This window comes from Diuraphis noxia, unplaced genomic scaffold (assembly GCF_037042655.1).
Source record: "Diuraphis noxia isolate RWA-SAM2 unplaced genomic scaffold, SU_Dnox_SAM2 contig0003, whole genome shotgun sequence".
NCBI classification, from domain to species: Eukaryota; Metazoa; Arthropoda; class Insecta; order Hemiptera; family Aphididae; genus Diuraphis; species Diuraphis noxia.
In genome coordinates, this window is record NW_028301713.1 from 82091603 (window position 1) to 82111409 (window position 19807).

Below are 19807 nucleotides of genomic sequence, written 5' to 3' on the forward strand. Positions count from 1 at the left end.
TATGTCGGATTTTTTGGCCAGTTGTATTGTACTATATTATATTATTTAGACAATCTATTTAAAATTATATTTTTACTTAACTTGTTTTAAATATTATTCATTATTTTTTTATTGAAATTAAGATTAGAGACTTTTTAGTTAACGTACAGTTTTTACAAAAATATATGAACAAAAGCTAAAAAATATGTGTTAAAGATAATAATTTTATATTCGAAGGTAAATAATAGAAAAAAATACGGGGGGAAAATGTCCGCATCCAAAAATTTTTCGGGGGAAAATGTCCTACTACGCCGAAAACAGCCGGGGGGAAAATGTCCGGGGGGAAAATGTCCGCCATTCGTCCGGTGTCCCCCAACAACGGTTTCTGCTTTCTTGCTTCGCAATAATAAAACTACGTGTGATAAAAACGCATGTAAATAATAAACAAAATAAAATTTCGATGTATATATACCATGTTTGTCTTTGTTATGGACGTAATGGCCATGGCGCACATATAAATATATTATTATGCCCCAGTTCAATGAGGTGTCATAAATTGTAATAATTTTGCTTCTACACTTCGTCATTTCTCATTATTTTATGATTTCAAGCAGAAGCAGCACATTTGAGGGTCGAACTGAATAGATGAAACCCAAAATGAAATAACGGTTGATCTGACGACCAATAAACTAAGAATATTTTATGACTTACCAGTTATCATGACAAATCCTACATAATATTATAATATGAGTGTCGGCTCCACAACGACATAAAAAACCCTCCGAATAACGCATATGATGTCCTTTAGGAACTAAATAAAAACAAAAAGTACCTATTATTATACATAGTTGCGTTATAGTACTTATTTAAGTACATTGAATATTTGACTCACAAACCCTCGTCCTATTCGCTGTAGGTACATAGTACTATAAAATCATTTAATTATAAAACATTTTAATATTTTATGTAGAATCTTGTACATGGCGTGTCAACACAATATAACCAGAACACTCAATATCCCTTAATATAGAATTGTATCTATTATTTTAATGTTCATCGATATACCTACTAAAAAATACTCATAATATATATTTTATATTTTAAGTATGCACAGTCTATCATGTGAATCATGTTATGTTCGTTTCTAATTGTTATCATAAAGACTTATTATACAGATTATGTGTATAGATTGTCTTTTTCTTAATAATAAAAAAAAAAGCGGGTAGGTAAGTGGATGTCGCTCTGCTGTACATTAGGGGGTGGGGCGGACCTCTGACTAGGGTAGGTTAAATTTGAATACAATGATAGGTATTATTGTATACGAAAAACGATTCTGAACGGAGACGGTTTATCTGTCTAGGATATAATATTATAGATTATTAAACATTTTCAAATCTTAGATTTAAAAAGAAAATTTTTTATGAATTTCTAGCTTAAAATAATTTGCGAATTTTCGTGATTTTTACGCATGTTGTCAAAATTAAAATTTAAATGCATGTAAAAAAAAAAAAGGCGGGTAAGTCGTGGATGTCGCTCTGCTGTACAGTAGGTTACGAGTGGGTTACTATAATGGATGGAATTAAATTTGAATCCAAATATTATATCATTGTATACGAAAAACGATTCTGAGCGAAGACGGTTTATCTGTCTAGGATATATTATAGATTATTAAAAATTTTTAAATCTTAGATTTAAAAAGAAAAATTTGTATGAATTTCTAGTTTAAAATAATTTGCGAATTTTCGTGATTTTCGTGATTTTTACATAATATGTTGTCAAAATTCAAACTTTGAATGCTTGTAAATAAAAATTGTGACTATATTTTTCTTTTATTTTTCACCTGCTATTGTAAAAATATGTTAGGAGCCTTATATTAAATTTCAAATCTTAGATATAAAAGGAAAACTTTTTATGAATTTCTAGCATAAAATAATTTATGAATTTTCGTGATTTTTACGTATGTTGTCAAAATTCAAACTTTGAATGCTTGTAAAAAAAATTGTGACTATGAATTTATTTTATTTTTCAAAATTTATTGTTAAAATGTGTTAGAAGCCTTGTATTAAATTGTCAAGCTTTTCTACCGAACAAATAAATTTTTATCGATATTTATAGAAAAAAAAACTAAAAAAGTTGAAAAATTAAAACGTCAGTAAACAGCTCAAAACAAATCTAAATATTGAAAATGTTATCAAATATAGAAAATGCCTATATAAACATTCAGTCAAAATTTCAAGTATCTGCGGTCATTTGTTTTAGAGTTACGCCAAAATAAGGAAATCGCTAAAAGTGAAAATCCAATGTTGTAAAAATTTAAATTTCAAATGCTCATAAAAATTTAATTTGAATTTCCGGTGGACTTTTTATTTGTGATAAAGATTGACAAACTTGTAAGGAATTTTGTATTTAATTTTCAAATCTTAGAAATAAAAGAAAAATTTTTATGAATTTCTATCTAAGATAATTTGAACATTGCCGTAATTTTTACGTATTTAGTAAACATTTTAACTTCAAATGCTAATTAAAAAAAATTGTGCCTATGTATTCTTATAGTTTTTTCATCACTATAAGAATAACTTATGAGGAACTTTGTTTTAAATTTTCAAGTATTTTGATAAGGCCAAAAAAATGTTATCATCAACACTTCAAAAAAAATTTTCAAGTTTTTTTGGTCATTCAACATTTTTTTACCGACACTTCAAAAAAAAAATTTTTAAAAAAAATCAAAAATTTCAGTGGTCTATAAATTACTCAAAAAAAGTCAAACATTTTTGAAAATTAAACTGTATATAGATATCACTAATATAAACATTTGGTGAAAATTTCAAGTATTTATAGTGATTAGTTTTTGAATTATAACCATATAAAAAAATCGATTTGGTCGATAACTGGTTTTGCGTAAAAATTCCCGTTTTTCTGTCAATTTTTTTTGTTTTTCTCGATTTTTTTGAAAACTGTTGGAAAATTTTTGACCTCTATAATGCACCAAGGATATTCACTTTTACATCGGAAACCACTACCAAAGTTTGAAATCGAAGCATTATTTCGACTAGTTCTAGTTATGCTGTACACAGACACAAAAAAGAAAAAAAACACACATCATTGTAAAATCAATACATTCATCACTTCGCTCAGAATCTAAAAGTATGCACGGTATACTTTCTTTTTTTTAAACGTTAACCGTCTAATTTCATCAACAATTCGTATTTTTTCATAAATTTCAGTTATGGAACCAGCTTCTTTTAACGTAAAAAATAATCGAGTAATACCTGAAATTTCTAATTCAAAATATTATATTGTATTTGTCGTTGATTTTTGAGCAGAGTCAGAAAGAGGTCTCCATATCTCCTATTTTTTCTATTTTTTCTATTTTTTCTATTTTTTCTATTTTTTCTATTTTTTTTCGACTAAAATTCTCCTTTATCCATAGTATAAGTATAAGTAGTTAAAAACTTGTTTTTAGTCTGAGAATTTATAACTTATGTTCATGGTGTTACCTATTCATATAGACAATAGTATACATACATGTACCCAGACTCCTACATCATATTTTTAGCCAGGGTACAGAACTAAATCCTGGCCCCTCTTAAATAACAATTTATTTTTGAAATATTTTTGTAATGTATATTGAATTAATTATTTGCATCAACACCAGGCCCCTCGAAAGACCGGGCCCCAGTATTCTTTGGTCCTTCTGACCCTCCTCCTTATGGGGACCTGCGTTCTGTGCGAATTAAAGACGTAGTATCCAATAAGAAGTAATAGTAGGTAACAACTAATATGCGTTTTCAGTAATAAACATTAACTAATATAACTTATAAGCTACAACAGGCTACAAGTATGCTAATGGTTTTTATAAAGATACAATATAATATTGTACTATATTCTATTATTCACTCAAAACAGTAAAACTGAGTATAATGTAGGTAAATAGTATTTACAAGGGTCAAGGACAATAATTAATAAGCCTACAATTGTATTTTCTCTTGTACAATTAAATGCATATTTAGGTACCTATATAATATAGGTTAGGCTATATTTACCTAGTGCCTACTTATACTTAGGTAGTTAGATCTATATATTACTTATATGTGCTCTATTAAACACATAAACACAAATTTATACAATAAAACCAATTTTTTTAATATGACATAAGTTTGATTGGGTGAAAGTAATTTTTAGCACAATATACAAATTAAGTAAAAGTTTGATAATTTAATAGGCACTTTAAAATAATTTTTAATATTAATTTTTATAAATTAACTAATTTTTTTTTTAAAACGTATTTTATTTTATTATATTTTAGTTATTAATCAAGTTCATTTGAATAGATATGTTTCAAGAAAAATATTAAAATGTAGTAAATATACATAAAGTAAATTCAAAATGTAGGTTAGTTAATTGTAATATTATGTATACATAATATACACGAACTTTGTGTATACATAAAACTTAAGTAATATTTCAGTTAATAATAAAATGTGTAAAAATCAAGAATATTATAATTAATTGTCCAATTGATGCAATTGTTCGTGAACTCAGTGCATTTAGCAGGTAAATCTCAAAAATTGTAATTTGAAAGTCAAATTACATAACATACCATTTCGTTTTCTAACAAGGTGCAGATTATCAACATTAATATTCAGATATGAAATTATTGCAATATTTGCAATATATGTATTATCATAATATGTTTTTATATTTTGGCGCTATACAAATGCTAAAATTGACGTAAACTATTATCTCCCATTTTATTAGATATAATTAAAAGTTAAAACCTATCAGTTTTATAAATACGATGGATGTCAATATATAAAATAAATTTATGAACCTTATTATACCTAAAACTTAGTATTTTCTAAAAGCTAAACTTTTTTGAATTTTAATCTTTCAATTTCTCTCTCACTTATATTGTCTGTTACTGTTTTGAAATAGAATAAATGTATTATTATGTATTATAATACATTTTTACACTGGTGTGAATATGCGAGTTGAACGCCATGATCGAGTGACTGACAGTAATAATCGGTGATACTCGTTTGAGCACAGTACACAATTTTTTACCTGGAAACTGACAACTTGTTTGCGTGCATAGAAAAACGTGAAAACCCAGCTAAAACAAATTTTAACCAGAAAAATGACGTTTCGTTTGCGTACAATTATTAAATTAGTCTTATATTGTAACTTGCAGTGCAAATCTCGATAAGATATACGTAATCTCAAAAGTTTTTGGTCACAAATGTTTCAGACATTTATGTAACAAATTAAATTAAATTAACAATAAAAAAAAAACATTTTTTTCACGCCTGTTGTATACAGACAGTCTTAAGCCTGTAAAAGTAATAAATACATTCTTAAACATTATTTTTGTTAGTTCTTTTGGGTTTTAGACGTTTTAGTAGACTTTTGCCATAGTTTATGTTCGCAAACGAGTCCTACGTTATGGGTCATTTATCCAAGGTACTTATTAAAAATTCGTGTGCGCAATTGAGTTATACATTTGTACTCAAACGAGTCGCAAAAAAGGTTAAATGTACGGGTATCGCCCATAATAATAATAATCAAAATATTTATTTTTTCATTATGTCTGGTGTGCCGTTGCGTATTAGTGCTTGAGCAGAACGCGCGTTGCATGAGTCCCTGGTACGCGACCGGTCGACTTAACCCACAGTGTTAACCATGGTTGGTTAATCGGGACGGCATACTTCAGCCGCCAATCGGGTGTCGACCCCGAGACGGATTAACGCGGTCACCTCGGAGTGTACGGTGAAATTGACCGATATCTATCAGGATCCTATGCTCGGTGGCTGTCGTACCGTGACGGATATAAGTAGTTACCACCGACAATTTGAATATGTACGACCGTCGACCAGTGCTTGATCAGCTTTCTCTACCACTGATTGAAATGCGTAAACATACGACCACAGATATAAATAATAAGTCAGAAATTTATTAAGCCGCTAATATTGGAACCTTGTTTTGTAATTTAATGTTGTTAATATTATTTTTGTACATTTTTCGCTCTTTTTACTATTTTAATTTAATATGCATTGTTTTTTTCTTTCAATATTTGTTATAAACCTGTTTAGCATAGGTACCTACTTATATATTGTGTAATTGTATAATTGTCGAGCTGTCATAGTCTCTGACTGAAAGCTAATAAAAAAAAAACTCAAGTTAGGTGTTTAATAATGGTAGGATGTAACTTATAAATAACTTATAAGTTACAAGCAACAGTGAAAGATGTAACAAAGGACATAAAGACAGCGTTTTCTTGTTTTATTATTTTTATCTTCATAAATCATTTTAATATTAGGATGTTATAGTGATACTGAATAAAAATGAAAAATGAAAATGTTTAGGCAAAAAATAGTCACGTTTTAATACAGATAATATGCTCGTTTTTACAATAATCATACACAATACAGAAATACATTCCATATAGAACTACTCAACTATACATATAAGACATTTTTTTTTTTTTTTTTTGGGGGGGGGGGGGGGGTCACGAAGAGGCAGTTGCCACTCCAGAAAAAATATTCAGTTGGCAAACTTATCATTTTAAATAAGTCAGTAGATTGTGATTAATTTTTTACCCCCCAACAATATTAGAGACAAGAGAGCCTGCCACCAATGCAATTACATTATTTTTATAATGCATTACACGTGTCACGCACATGTTTTTAGCGTTACCAACGGCCTTTATTTTAAATTTAGATGTATATATTGTATAAATAATAAAATATAATATTATTAATTCAACAGAGTCTGAAAAAGGCTCGTTTTCATACAGATGAGTAATGAGATATTTACTGCGAGGATGATCACACATTTTTAAAACATTATAATGATTGGCTCCTCATATAACCTTTGTATATTATTTTCTATCTTTATCCATCCTAAAATACGTATACAATATAGGTAATTTCTATTGTAAGACTTACTGTATAGCCTATACACTTATTATATAACAACTAATAGGTGTAAAAGATACAATTATAATTAACGCGTAATAGTTCATCTATATAAAAATGGACTATGCGGTTTCTCTCAAACCACCACATATATCAGACACCAACTGACCACTGCCAAAGACCACACTACGAGTCACTTCGCCCCGTTTTTAGTAGTTTCGATATAGATCATAATAGGTATCAAATTATTACTATAATATGTGTCAACGTTTATTATAAAAATATCAAAAACTTGTTAAGATGTTTTCATGCACTTTGACAGAGTATTAGATGTTTTATTCAAAGCGACATAACGTTATTGTGTTAAAATTATTATCTAACTATATAAATGTGTAATGAAAATCTTTGTACAAGGTTAACTCTGGAGCTACTTATCAGATCTTCTTGATTTGTTTTTTAAATGAAAAAATACATTGTGGAGCAGATTTTAGGCATAGATATAGTCTAATAAAGTTGCGGGGGTAAGAGGATGACCATACTAAAAAATACAATAGTGTCTTTCCACCAAAAATATACTAAACATCATATGTTTTTGTATATTTTAAATTTGCTATGGTTTCAAATCTAAGATGGATTATTTATTATTTATAAGTTTACAACTATTTATTTTCATTTTCACATTATTCATTTTGCGTTTTCGAGTTTTCATAAATTTGTAAATCCACGGGAAGTTTTGAACATGACTAGCCGGGTATTAAAGGATGAATTAAACACACATTTTGAATCATATAGAGTTGGTATTTTTAACGGGCAACGAATTGCACGCGCGGGGATCAGCTAGTTAAATATAATATAAACTAAAGAACTTAGTCATAAATACCAGTAGAGCGTTCTCTGATTGCAAAAAAATAAAAATTAACTGCCACAATATGAATAATGCATAGTAATGTGTTCCTATAACCAACGCCCAATGGTAGCTATAGCTGCTATATGTGTTATAGTATAGGTACACAAATATAAATAAATACAGATTGAAGGTTTTAATCACCACATTTCTGTATTTTATAATTAGGTATTAGAATATTACAAATTACAATAATGGACTAATTAAGTAGAATAATACTTAATAGTAAACAGTAATAGTAAAATGTTAAAACTACCTATATCAATAACCTTTGTTGTTGATGATTTTTAAACATCAATAAATTACAGTACCACATCGGTACACAAGTGTACCGATTGACATGGTAGATAATAATATGATGTAATGCTGGTAGTTGGATATTCTGTGTGTATTTGTGCTGTAATGTTTCACTGGTGCAGTGGTGCAATGTCCAACATTTGTCCAATTGTTGCTCCATGGCACGTAACGAACAAACTACTCCACTATCACCTCCAAATCAAAACAGTCAACGACATATTATCAATCAATTTCTACAAAAGGTTCCATGGGAAACTCCTCATGAACCACATCTACCTCATATCCCAACTGGCTTCTAAGACTTTTCCTGACAACTCCACAAGATGCCTCAAGCACAACTGATGCAGAGACCTTCTTAACTTATAAAATATTCCATATTATTATTCATAAATTTTACTTTAAATCACTGTAAAAGGTGACTCGACTTCGAGTCTTCCTTAAAGTCATTTAAAGCCTAAAGTATTTTACATTATTCTTACTACATCATATTTAATTATTATATATATATATTCTACAGATTGCAAATTCTCAATAAATGCAAATAAAAAAATAAAACTGCCACTGCCATCAATGGTCAACGCATCTATAGCTGGTACATCTACACCTAATACTATATTATTTGTTCTATCTAACTTAACACTAAGTATAATGAATGTTGACAATAGATACTAATTTAAATGTACTTTGACAATAATACCACAGTGTCGGAGAAGGGGGGGATGTATCATTAAAATAAAAAGTATAATTAGGTAAAATACCTAGATAGGGAGGTATAGTAGGTACTGACTAGGAATAGGAAGTACCTAAATTATATACATTTTAGCAACTAGCACCTCTACCGTTACCATCTCACTGGACATATATCTATAATGTATACTCATTAAAATACTTATTTGTATATATCTATGTTTATTAAATTGGTATATTATTCGATTGTTGCGGTATCAGTTGTGTGCGGCCACGGATGATGACTTTTTAATGCACGCGGACCGTGAATATTAAATAATACTCGTATATTAAACATCACCAGTCGCCACATTGGTATTAATTTATTATTGTTTGTGTTGTTTGTCCGGAATCCGGATATTACACACAATATGATAATATATACAAAATATATGACAATAATTATATAAATTATGTTATATGGAATAATTGTCTCACAAATAATGCATTTACCTATACTAATTTATATTATTTATAGTGCATTGTAACTATGATCATAATATTATGAGCTCGTCTATATTTTCCACGATCATAGGTTCATGTGCATACAAATATTATGATTATTTTTATTATAGTGCATGCTACTAAATAAATATTTTGTGAATTAAACATAGTGTGTTTTATCAAAATTTATTATTCGAATAGAAAATAATATCCTTAATCATCAAAGTTCATATTAAAATAAATAAATTGAATAAAGAAGTATATTACTATTGTAATAGCAAAAAATAATAATCGTTATTATTTTTATGTGGTAGTTTGATAGTTTGATAGTTTGAGTGTTTTAGTGCAAATAAACTAAAATATTTTTATAACACTAATTATCTTCATACTTAACAATTTTTGTTACATATAATGTTAATTTTTTATGGAGGAGGGGAAAGGACATAAATCTACTAAAATAAACTTCCAAAAAGTAGGCGTTTTAGAGTATTTATAATAGTATAAAAACCCTAAAAACAAAGTTCATTAATGTATGAAAAAATAATTTTAGGTTACCTACTCTACCCCTACCAAAAATGTAAAAGCTTGGCAAAACCTGTGTAATAAGTTACAAGTTATAAATACATTGCAAATTTGCAACTATTATTAAAATTTCAAAAAATGATGACGTCTTCTAGAAATTATTTTCTAATAATAATAATAATAATAACACCAAGTGTTGTTTTTTTTTTTTTTTTTAATAACATTTTGAAAAAATAATGGGTTTTTAAACGCAAAATACCGATTTTAGAAAATTTTTCAAAAATTATGCCTTGGGATGCAGAGATTAATCGCCATTTGTGTATTATTATCATTTATTACACTTTATACACCATCAAATTTTAAAAATATATTTTCGATAAATTTTAAGGTATTGATATTTATACTACAAACTTATAATTTACGTGTTCTAGATTTAGGTATTATTATAATAGAATTTACACACTTTGTATAATATATAATTGGGCTAATCTGGCTATACAGAGTCCTCACGAAGAGTCTACTGGACTTGGAATATAGCGGCCCATTGAAATGAATTTGTAATTTTTGAAATTTTGTTAGCAATACCAATTTCATATATTTATTTTATATTAAATAATATTTTATAGGATCCGCAAATATATTTGATACAGGAACCCAAAATTTGATGTGAAAGACCTGTAGCTATATGATGTATACTCCATTCAAACAAAACTGAAACTTTAAGTTTTTGACCTATTATGTTTTATTTAAAAAAATTGTCTATAGTTTTTGATATAATAGGTGGGTATTAAACTATATTTTACGTTTTTAAAAATACACGTATATATACGTACAATATTCAATATGAATTCAAACTTAAATATGATTTTATGTAGTTTATTTTTAATAAACACAATTTTTAAATTTAAATTATGATATTAGTTGGTATTTCGTGGAGAAAATTATAGTATTATAAGTTCTAACATATAACCAATGGTACTAAGATGTTTCTACTCATGATAGTTATTAGTTGATGATAATTGATAACTGATAAGACAGTTATTATAGTCATATAGGATTATAACTTATAAGTATATGTATGTTATTAATTTTTTAAATCTTACTTTATTTTGTCCGCTGTCGACCATCGACTTCTTTTGGTCTGCGCCCTGCAATGTTCTTTTACACCGGCATGGCTGCACAATAAAATATATTATTATTAGTTATTTGTTATTACTTATTACCATTGTCCATTGATATTATAAAATATTATAATTTATTATCAATAACTTGACCAGTTGATGGATCAGTTTAGTAGGCTACTTGCACTATAGCTGCACTTAGTGAGTACCTATTTGACTACTTGACAAATATGCCAGTTGTCGTAAGTGTAACACTATATTGTATTGCCATGGACGATTATTGGTGTGCTTGGCAAGTAGTGAGAATCAAGGTTTAGATATAAAAAAATTAGTGCCATACTATAATGCTGGTTCTAATACAGAAGGGTAAACCAGAGTCCACAAGTGGAAAAATAAAAATAACCGATTAATTTTATTTAGATAATATACCTACTTAACATAAGATTATAAAAATATAACAGTTGGAAAAAATTAAAATATTCATTTAAAACATCATCAAGGAGTACTTCTTAGATATAAGGTTACTATTAGCTATTTATAATCAACGCCTATAATATTATTTTAAATTATTTAGGGGTCCTATATAATTTATTCATCTTTTATAGATACTAAAAAACATAACGACAGATAGCGACACATATATGAAAAATTAATTCCAAACTATTAATTTTATAATATTATAACAATAACGATTAATGAGTACCTAATGAATAAGTTATAAATATTCAAATTGTTTAATAGTTTTTCATTAAGTAATGAGCTGTATGCCTGTAATCATTATATAGTATTTAGCAAGATCACGTCACTAAATAAATATAAAAATATCGAATTATCGTGTTATAAAAGTAGTGAAAAGTACTATAGTTAGATAGTAGATACACCATATAATGTCATATATAACAATAACATCTTTCCTACTATATTTGATAATTGATTGAAATCGTTTATCTAAATTCATATTAATACCCTCTTGGCATTACAACAATAACTACGTTTATATGATGGCGTTAAAATGGTTTTAAATTCTTAAGCTACATGTGAGTGTTTTAACTTTTAGAATGGTTTACATTTTTTAAACCGTTTTAACGCCATCATATAAACGTAGTAAATAATAGCTAAGTATTCGATTTATAAATAATAAATGTTTTGTCTGACATGGAAACTATTGTGTACAATTTGATTATACCTATATACGTATATAAGGGTAAAACTAGTGGCACATAATATGTAACACGATATATTCAATCCATATGCAACACTTTTTGCAACACATACATTGAGCCACCTTACAATGTTCAATGCACACGTGCTAGTGTGCTATAACCTAATTGAATTTTGTTATTGTACGCACAATTCCATTAATTACTACCTATATCATTGCTAATTGCTTTAATACGCTTATGTATATTATTATATTATTTATATCTATATAAGTCAAGCTGTATATTATAATAAGACGGTTATAATAGAGTCTGTTATAACTTAAAATAAATAATATGGTTTCTTTGTATTCATGCGTGCAAAGTAATATTATATTTTACCTAATATATGATGTGTATTAGTATTTAGTATGTTACCACTCCTCTATGAATTTATTTTATAATTATGTAAAACATATAATATAATATTGGTATTTCATGTGTGTATAATGTGCTTGTGTGTGTGTGTGGTTGTGGTACATAAATCAAAAAATTAAAGTATGGGTATACTTATACAATAATAATCGATGTACCTAATTTCCAACGAAGCTTTCAAAATAACTATACCTATGTAATTTGTCAAAAAATTTATTGTATATCATATTTTAAGAAATTAGACCGGAGAATTGTGTGTGTATTTTTGCTAAAATTTTAAAAATTATTATTAGAATCATTGTATAATATGATGATTTGATTGATGATAATATGTTTATTAGAATTAGAATTCAATTTTAATTATAATAATTGAATTCAAATTTAACACATCTAGGTATATTAGTTACATTTATTTAATAATCATTAATCAATGCCGTGGTTACCAACTTGATCACTTTGAAATTTTTTCCAATTTATGTTTGTGCATTTGTTTTTAGCCAAAGAAAAGTCTTGAAAAAGTAATAAAAGGTCCATCATAATTTATAAGTTGTTTTTTCAGTAATAAGGACCGTCTCATTTTTTTTCTATATAGGTATAAGCGTTTGAAGTTCACATGTTAATGAAATTCCTCAAGATCACATAATAAAAATATGCATAGTTTTCATATAATTTTATATTTTATACATATAATATTAATTAAAATTAATTAAATTATGTGTATATTGTTTTCAAATTCTTTTCGATGATATAACTATTATAACTTAATCATGGTATTAATCTATAAACTGTAGTAAAAAACAATTTTTGTTTAATATTTTTTATCATTTTACAGCTTGTGATATGATTGGGATTTTAATATATTTTGCTGATACTTGATTTAAAATAATATCAAATTTTACTTAAAAGTCACTTTCTATGCACAAATATTTGTGAAAATAAAGTTTTTTATCTTTGATATTTGATTTGCATTGAACGATTAATATTTTCAAATAAGAAATCTAATAAAATATTTTTAAATATTGAGATATTGTAACTCATGTAATATAATTTCTTGTCCAAGTTATGTCAATTAAATCAAACATAAAATCTATTTAGAGATATATCTTTGAAATACGTTATATTGTATTATAGTAAATACCTATAATTATATCTATACCTAGTATAAAATTAAATAAAATTACTTTCCAAAAACGTTGATTTATAATAAAAGGTCACTAAACGAAAAACAAAAACTTAAAAGCAAAAAAGAAGGTAGGTACCAAAAAAAAAAAAAAATAAAAAAAATATAAAGTATTTGGATACTAACTGCTAAGTATTACAATTCAAATTTATAGCTAACATAGCTTTGTGTTCGACTCCCGTAGAAAAAAAGGGGTAGAACACGATTTTACAATATTTGTATATTTTTTTTACATTTTGTAACTGTATACAGTTTTTGTATACCGAAATTAATTATATATATATATGTATATATAATATTATATGTACTCGTACTCAGCGAGAATCATAATCGCCAAAGCTTATGTGTATTATTTCGTCGTATACATATTATGGCTCGTATATCATCGATATCTAATCTATAGCATAGGTATTATGTGTTCATGGCTAATTGGAAATATTTTTATATTTTGTAATTGTATACAGTTTTTTTATACCGAAATTAGTTAAGTCTGTATGAAGTGGGAAGGAATTTTTGTTGTAAAAAACAAGATTACTACCCGGATTTTACCTGTTGGTAAAACTTTTTTGATGGGAGCCGTTTGGGTATTGACCTGACCGTAAAACCTTTTTCGACAAGAGCCATTTGGGAATTGACCTTTTTGAAAACGGGAGCCGTTTAGGAAAATCGGGAGCCGAATGGGCTATGCCCAAATATTATTGTAAACGATTATTAAGCCTTTGTCAACCATACACGTTTTCAAACTTTCATTTCCCAGTTAACAATGAATCACTATATGTATTATGTCTACATCGAAATAAACAATTTACATATTATTATGAATTTATACTTCACGGTATTATGCACGATTATCGAAACCTATTCTGCCTTGAACGTCTAGAATGGTTTTATCATTGTATATTTTTGTTGCATTTATCATACGTTTTGTTTTACTTCTTCACTCACATATAGTACTTATGATATAATATGGTCGACGGTCGTTACAATTTAACGGGAGATGTGCTTTGTTCAATGCAATACAATGTTGTTGACGTGCAAAAAGCATCCATGTAGAAATATCTGAGTCAAAGTTAGTCGCGTGGAGGGCCCGTTGCGCGCACCAGATAAACGTGTGCGCACGCGCGCTTGCTGTAAACTGACCTTGGCCGTCGAATTCAATGTCAAGGCTACACTCTACCTCCACCACAGAGACCACCATCAGATAGGCAGCGGCCCATGTATTATGTTCTTTGTCACGGATCAATCAACGCACGAATTTTGCTCCTCCTTCGTGCGTTGTCCAACAATGTATGGTGTATGTTTGGTAACTGAATAACAGAGAAATTGTGTACACTGTACACCCACGCTATGTGTGTGTGTGTGTGTGAGAGTGAGATGATGATGTGAACAAGGGAGCGCGATGTCCTGGGTACTGACGATTTAGAGGTTGTGGGGAGGGGTGAGGGGCCGGTCACACTGAATACAATGGCCCAACATTAGTTTGTGATTATAATAAATTAGATGATACCTACGAAAGAGGAAATAAATGGATAACATGCACACGGTGGTTCATTAATATGTATGTTGTACTGTATTATTATTATTATAGACGTAGGTTCTGGAAAATAGAAAATGTTAAAACTTTTATTAATAAAAACGATTTTGGGAGTACAAGTTGTGCTAGTTCTGGAATCGCGACCAAAGGCACATTAACGATCAATTTATTCAGGTCTAGAGAGTATAATATTATCTTGACGCTCCTATATATATGTATTGGCCATTGATAGATATTAAGATATACCTACATCTATATGTGTATTGTGTAAGCATACAGCATGCTGCACGAATAACTTCAAAACATTTGCCTCGGTAATCTCAGTATATTATCTAGGTTTCTCGTTTTAATTTGTTTTATATATTATACATATTACATATTACATATTATATAGTATTTTCTCTTGATATGTATAATATGATTTAGTACAATAAAGATATTATGTTTTTTAAATTTTATTTATTATGTTAAGATTAAGTGGATTAATCCTAATAATTAAAAGTAAGTTAATTTAATAAACATGCACATTTATACATTTAAAACACAAAATTAATATTAGATTCATGTACTATATACACTTGAATTTTAATGCTTAAACAAAATATGAATTGTAATTTATTCTTGATGTAGATACTAGCATCATTTAATGGTATCATTTTTCATTAGCTTTTATTTTTTAATTGACTTTTCTTATTGTGTTTTATTATTTTATAATTATTTACAAATAACTGTTTTGAAATTTAACATAAGTTTTTAAATTATAAGCATAAACAAATAATAATAATTATTATTCTGATTGGGTTATAACAGTTTTAATAATAAATTACATTAGATATGCCATATAATATTTTAATATAGGTAGGTACTATTGTTATTATACCTTTTTAATATCGGATAATACATCTGCATTTGAAATTGCTAAGAACCTACGCATTAAAGTAGTACCTATTAATTATGCTTATCATTTCTTTTTATTTATCACTTGCTAAAAATTGTGTCAAAACTGTTGAGTTTAACGCTTTAATATAATATCTACTTCGTGATATTAGGTTTTCATCAATGACTCATATATTTATATTTATTATTATTAGATTTCATACAAGCAATGATTCTCTTTTCTTATTTTTAATTTTTTTTTTTCAATGCAATTATTGGTATTTAAACATGTTGTTCCTTTTTTGTAAACATTAGTTAAAAGATAAAACAACAAAAAGATTAACTAATTTATCCTACAGAATAATCTTATATTAATTTGATTGGTGATGTACTATATTTGTATAAGCCATAAACTATAGATATAGATCGCGTACTTAAGTATATTATATATTATTATTTTATCTTTTTAATTAGTTTCAACTGTTTCAAGGTTAATAAGGATTTATTTTTTATTCATATTAATTATTAGAAATAGATATAATTAAGTAATTGATTTAATACTAAATAATATTTATCTAAAATGTATTATTATTATTATTATTATTTTTTTTTTTCATAGAAAGCTCATCACTCTAAATTTCACTCCAACTTAAACTCTCACAGTAATCCATTAATAAAGCAACTTTCTTCCACCTCACTTCTTGGCAATGTACGCAGAAGACTAAAAAGGCAGTGGCCTGCTAAAATAAAAATAAAAAAAAAACCCACGACATCTAAAATGTTCTCGGTCGGGTGGTGCTGCTGAGTGCCTGCCCCTAAATGCTAATTTCTGTTATTTCATATTATATTAATTATCAAATTTGCCCATTGTACATAATGTTGTATAGATTGTAAATTACTTAAATATAAAAAAAAAAATTTTCATAGTCGATTACTTTCTTTTTAAATGCTTTACGTACTCACGCTGATATTATATTTGATTTGGAAGTAATATCTTCTACATTTATATAATAATTATATCACATTGTTTAGATGTACTGCAGAAAATAAAATTGTATTGTATCTGCATATACTATATAATAAATAGGTAAGAGTAGAGTTATTATTTATTATTTTTCACTACCACTTCTCCGTTATGATAATCGTTCAACGTTGTTTCTTAATTCTTTACAATGGATAGCTATACTATTACACGTTACACACATCAATGTGCTTTCTAGATATCTATTCATAATGCATATTGATATTATGTTTAGTTTTTAAAGCAAAATAACATATTTTACATCTGTGTTAAATATACTATGTCTTAGTATTTTGAAATTACAAATTATATATCTTTTCAGGCATAAATACAATTAGATACTATGTTAATGTATAATTGTAGTTGAATACTAACAATGTGTTAATAAGTAGCTATAAGCCATTGGAAATGATTATTATTTAAAATTTATTAATTGTATATGATGGGATAGAAATAATTTTAAATTTTAAATTAAAATACATACACCGGAAAGATATAATAATAATAGTAGTACCTATATTATACACTATAAAGGTACATCCATATTTTGGGGAAATAAAATATCCCCTACCTTAATATTATGTACTACACTAACGAATATTGGGAATTCAATAATAAAACGGACGTTTGTCTTTCCGACTTGGTTCGATAGTTACAGACACTATAAACCCTGACCGGAACTATGGTCTGTAGATTTTTTTTGTCTTTGAATAGGAATAAAGTTATATCCCTTTTTACAATGGTTATATAATTTTAACTAAAAATGTTGTGATATAATAACAAGTAGAAACCTGGAATACATATTATAGTCTTTTATTCTTCAAAAATGAGTGCATAAGAAAAAATGTCAATATTATAATATTCAAAAGTATAGTAAGTTACTCGTTCAATATTGCTTAAAAATAAGTTTAATTGTAAAGATAATAGAATCACCTACAATATTAATAATTCAATTTTCTATACATCTTAAAACTCAAGTAAATTATTAATTACTAGGTATTAAGTATTTATTATTTTAATAACATGTAATATGTTGACACATTTTAAATATAATAAATGAAAAAAAAAGTATTTATTATAAATTAAATTAATGTAAATTATCTATTTGACAAAATCGTTTTTTTCTTAAACTGTTTTAAATCAAAAATCTTGTTTTTCCTATTCTTTTTCCCTGGATTATTTTGAAAACTACTAGAATTTTTAACTTTTGATCCCTCAAAGTACTAACTAGATCCATTTTGGTCCAATAATTTCCATAAAATATAATATAAAAATATCTCTAATTATATCTATTATGTATAGTTTGAAACTAATTACATTTAATATCTTTGTTTTCAAGACTTTGATTCAAGTGTTTTGCATTCATATATTGATCATGAATTTGTAAGTTCGTGACTAGTTTTTTGTAACTTTTGTAACTTACTTATAACCAAATTCGCGTTAATGTGGTTTTTGAAGTACTTGAAAACATGCAACTTTTTAACTCGATTTACATTTGATCTGCTGACAAATAAAGGTAGAACCATTCATTATATTCTTAAATTCATTGAATTCAATAGCAACGTCAATACTATTATTGAGCATTATGTGTATACTCAGGGTCGATTCATCACAACAAAAAATTCTCGCAAAGTTAAATTTAGTTGTGAGCTTGGAAATTTTGTCAGTCATTAGAAAATCTTCATAATGTAAGCCATAGGTAAATAATAACAATAGATATATAATACCGTTGTTTATACAATACTGTGTATTGTATAATCAATGATAATACAGGAACAGAGTGTACTCAGTAATCATTAGGTAAAAATTATTTAGCTATTTAGAGATTTAAAACAATGCTGTAAATCTATTACTTACTTTCAAGTAGAATTTAATTGACTAGAGATTACTATTTTAAGTTTTTAATAAAAAATTTTTAATATTCTCTGACAACTATAACAATAAATTATAGTATGTAGTAATACTATGGTATATAGTAATGAATTTATAATATTGTACAATATCATCCATTAAATTTTTTAACGTTATCACTTTCATTTCGAAATCAATGCAGATGTATTTGCACCTATGTACATGATTAACAACATTTTCTTTGATTAGTATTGCTAAATTTACCATAAACCACTTTGATAAATACCCAGTATACACTTATTATAGTATATAGTAGCTAATAACTATACAATACCAAGCTCTGAGTTAAAAGTATAGTCATAATATATTAATCTATTATATGAATTTGTGAGAGGGTATTAGAATTAGAAATAAATATTTATTTTCATAAGTTCAAATTTTTTAATGTACTCTGTATAGTGTATAGTCTACACAATAAATTAATATGGCCCATCCGGTTGAGAATTTTTCATTTCATTTGCCCCCTCGGCTGTTCCTCTCTTCTACTATTACACTCGTTAATATTAATAAAAATAAACAAAACCGACTTTTTGATGAGACTATTGACACAACGTTTTATTGTTCTTTAATAATAATAATGGGTTTTATTATAGACTACTGAGTACTGACATTGCTTATGACAATATAATATTAATTGTTGTAATTAAGATACTATATACTTATAACTGATGTCGGTAACAAACAAAATAACTATCTTTTTCATAGTTTTTGAAGTTGAACATATTGTTTTGTGTTGATTAATTAATTATGAAATTTAAAATTACATTTCCATTTACCAAGCTATTCAGCACATTCAGAATGGAT

The 19807-nt window shown here is 27.0% G+C and overlaps 1 long non-coding RNA gene across 1 annotated transcript in view; it reads right to left on the bottom strand.

Moving 5' to 3' along the window:
- Positions 1-10888: 10888 nt before the first annotated feature.
- Positions 10889-19807, bottom strand: part of LOC149057882 (uncharacterized) — a 335001-nt gene continuing 326082 nt past the window's right edge. Inside the window, exon 2 of the long non-coding RNA XR_016190686.1 lies at positions 10889-10961. This is a non-coding gene — a long non-coding RNA (uncharacterized LOC149057882). The remainder of the gene's footprint in view (positions 10962-19807) is intronic.